This window comes from Taudactylus pleione, unplaced genomic scaffold, assembly GCF_031769625.1.
Source record: "Taudactylus pleione unplaced genomic scaffold, aTauple2 ptg000001l, whole genome shotgun sequence".
In the NCBI taxonomy this organism is placed as follows: Eukaryota; Metazoa; Chordata; class Amphibia; order Anura; family Myobatrachidae; genus Taudactylus; species Taudactylus pleione.
In genome coordinates this window covers 2,000,951-2,005,014 of record NW_028284404.1, presented here as the reverse complement: position 1 = coordinate 2,005,014, position 4,064 = coordinate 2,000,951, and positions in this window count along the sequence as shown.

The following is a 4,064-nucleotide window of genomic DNA, read 5'->3' as shown; positions in this document are numbered from 1 at the left end:
AATAGGGGCTGTGTCCACTACTTCAAAGTCCATAGGGGCTGGCTGGACTGTGTTGTGCAGTCAATTGTCCATAGGGGCTGTGTCCACTCCAAAGTCCTGTGCAGTGTCCCAGTCCTAAAGGGGTGCTGTAGTGTTGTCCAGGGGGTGCTCTGTCTGTCAGGGGTGCTCCCCCCAAGTGCTAAAAAAAAAAATATTTTTTCTGTGTTTGTGAATTGTGTGCGCAGTAGCAGCACGTGCATCAACAAAGTAGTGCCAAGCGTGCGCCTGTGTCATAAGTAAAGGGCCGGCTGGCTTGACCGTTAAAGGGTGCTGTAACCCCCAAAGTACACTCCAAACCAAATAAAAAAATATTTCCTGTGTTTGTGAATTGTGTGCGCAGTAGCTGCACGTGCATCAACAAAGTAGTGCCAAGCGTGCGCCTGCGTCATAAGTAAAGGGCCGGCTGGCTTGACCGTTAAAGGGTGCTGTAACCCCCAAAGTACACTCCAGTCCAAACCAAATAAAAAAATATTTTCTGTGTCTGAAATGTGTGCGCAGCAGCCGCACGTGCATCAACAAAGTAGTGCCAAGCGTGCGCCTGTGTCATAAGTAAAGGGATGGCTGGCTTGACCGTTAAAGGGTGCTGTAACCCCCAAAGTACACTCCAAACCAAATAACAAAATATTTTCTGTTTGTGAATTGTGTGCGCAGTAGCCGCACGTGCATCAACAAAGTAGTGCCAAGCGTGCGCCAGCGTCATAAGTAAAGGGCCGGCTGGCTTGACCGTTAAAGGGTGCTGTAACCCCCAAAGTACACTCCAGTCCAAACCAAATAAAAAAATATTTTCTGTGTCTGAAATGTGTGCGCAGCAGCCGCACGTGCATCAACAAAGTAGTGCCAAGCGTGCGCCTGTGTCATAAGTAAAGGGACGGCTGGCTTGACCGTTAAAGGGTGCTGTAACCCCCAAAGTACACTCCAAACCAAATAACAAAATATTTTCTGTTTGTGAATTGTGTGCGCAGTAGCCGCACGTGCATCAACAAAGTAGTGCCAAGCGTGCGCCAGCGTCATAAGTAAAGGGCCGGCTGGCTTGACCGTTAAAGGGTGCTGTAACCCCCAAAGTACACTCCAGTCCAAACCAAATAAAAAAATATTTTCTGTGTTTGAATTGTGTTCTCAGCAGCCGCACGTGCATCAACAAAGTAGTGCCAAGCGTGCGCCTGTGTCATAAGTAAAGGGACAGCTGGCTTGACCGTTAAAGGGTGCTGTAACCCCCAAAGTACACTCCAAACCAAATAACAAAATATTTTCTGTGTTTGTGAATTGTGTGCGCAGTAGCCGCACGTGCATCAACAAAGTAGTGCCAAGCGTGCGCCTGTGTCATAAGTAAAGGGCCGGCTGGCTTGACAGTTAAAGGGTGCTGTAACCCCCAAAGTACACTCCAAACCAAATAAAAAAATATTTTCTGTGTTTGTGAATTGTGTGCGCAGCAGCCGCACGTGCATCAACAAAGTAGTGCCAAGCGTGCGCCTGTGTCATAAGTAAAGGGCTGGCTGGCTTGACCGTTAAAGGGTGCTGTAACCCCCAAAGTACACTACAAACAAACCACATAAAATATTTTTTTCTGTGTTTGTGAATTGTGTGCGCAGTAGCCACACGTGCATCAACAAAGGAGCAGCGCCAAGCGTGTGCCTGTGTCCCATAAGTAAAGAGCTGGCTGGCTCATTTCTTAAAGGGTGGTGTAACCCACAAAGTGCACTACTCTCCAGCAAAAATAAAAAATATTTCTGTGTTTGTGTGCGCCTTAGCCGCCCGTATATATCAAATCGATATAACATAAATGGAGGACCAAACTTTCTCCGATAAAAATAAAATAGAGAAAGATCAAGAACCACTTCCTCCTAGTGCTGAAGCTGCTGCCACTAGTCATGACATAGACGATAACATGCCATCAACGTTGTCTGCCAAGGCCGATGCCCAATGTCATAGTAGAGGGCACATACAATCCCAAATGGCAAAGAAGTTCAGGAAAATGACCTTGAAAAAAACATTTAAATCATCTGAAGAGAAACGTAAACTTGCCAATATGCCATTTACGACACAGGGTGGCAAGGAATGGCTAAGGTCTTTCCCTATGTACATGACTAGTGGTTCAGCTTCACATGACGATGGAAACCCTCCTCCCACTAAAAAAATCAAAAGAGTAAAGCTGGCAAAAGCACAGTGAAGAACTGTGCGTTCTAAGAAGATATCACAAATCCCCAAGGAGAGTCCAAGTGTGGTGGTGGTTGCGATGCCTGACCTTCCCAGCACTGGACGGGAAGAGGTGGCTCTTCCCACCATTTGCATGCCCCCTGCAAGTGCTGAAAGGAGCACCCACAGTCCACTTGCTGATATGCAAATTGAAGATGTCACTGTTGAAGTACAACAGAATGAGGATACTGGTGTAGCTGGGGCTGAGGAGGAAGTTGGCGAGGAGGATTCTAATGGTGATGTGGTTTGTTTAAATCAGGCTCTGGGGGAGACAGTTGTTGTCCGTGGGATGAAAAAGCTCATCACGGGCATGCCTGGGCAGAAGACCAAACATTCCACCTCTTTGGTCTGGCAATATTTCTATCCAAATCCGGACAACAACTGTCTTGCCATATGTACCATATGTAAAGGTGAAATAAGTAGGGGTAGGGACGTTAACCACCTAGGAACATCCTCCCTTATACGGCACCTGCAGCGCGTTCATAAAAAGTTACTGTCCAGTTCAGAAACTTTGGCTAAGACCGTAAGCAGTCCAGGGACACCTAAATCCTGTTGTCCTGTTGTATCCAAGCACCTGCAAACCACACCGTCAACTCCCTCCTCGACAATTTCCTCCTTAGTCAGGATCGGAAGTAGTCCTGCAGGCCATGTCACTGGCATGACTGACTCTCCTATCTGGGATTAATCCAGAGGATCCTGCATTGCTACGCCTCCTGCTGCCACTGCTGCTGTTGCTGCTGCTGGGAGTCGTTCATCATCCCAGAGAGGAAGTAGGAACACCACTACTTTTACTAAACAATTGACCCTCCAACAGTCCTTAGCGAGGAGGATGAAGTACGACAGCAGTCATCCTGAAGCAAAACGTATAACTGAGGCCTTGACTGCTATGTTGGTGTTAGACGTGCATCCGGTATCCGCCATTAGTGCAGTGGGATTTAGACAATTGATGGAGGTAGTGTGTCCCCGGTTCCAAATCCCGTCTAGATTCCACTTAACTAGGCAGGCGATACCGAGACTGTACAGAAACATCAGAAAAAGTGTCCTCAGTGTCCTGAAAAATGCCGTTGTACCCAATGTCCACTTAACCACGGACATGTGGACAAGTGGAACAGGGCAGACTATGGACTATATGACTGTGACAGCCCACTGGGTAGATGTATCACCTTATGCAGCAACAGCAGCAGCGTCACCAGTAGCAGCATCTCAGAAACGCCAGCTCATTCAAAGGTAGGCTATGCTGTGTATTACCGGTTTCAGTAAGAGGCACACCGCCGACAACCTCTTAGAGAAACTGAGGGAAATCATCACCCAGTGGCTTACCCCACTTAGACTCTCCTGGGGATTTGTGATATCTGACAACGCCACCAATATTGTGCGGGCATTACATCTGGGCAAATTCCATCACGTCCCATGTTTTGCTCACACAATAAAGTTGGTGGTGCAGAATTTTCTGAAAAGCGACAGGGGCGTGCAGGAGACGCTTTGGGTGGCCCGAAAAATTTCTGGCCACTTTCGCCATTCAGCGACTGCGTGCCGAAGACTGGAGCACCAGCAAACACTCTTGAACCTGCCCCGCCATCACCTGAAGCAAGAGGTTGTGACGCGGTGGAACTCAACCCTCTATATGCTTCAGAGGATGGAGGAGCAGCAAAAGGCCATACAAGCCTATACATCCACCTATGACATAGGCAAAGGAGGGGGTATGCACCTGACTCAAGCGCACTGAAGAGCCAGTTTGTGCAGGGACAGATTAATTGCCAGCTTGTTTTGTGGGGGCCCAAACGAACCAATCATTTCAGCCACAGTCGTGTGGCAGACCCTGGCGCAGAAAT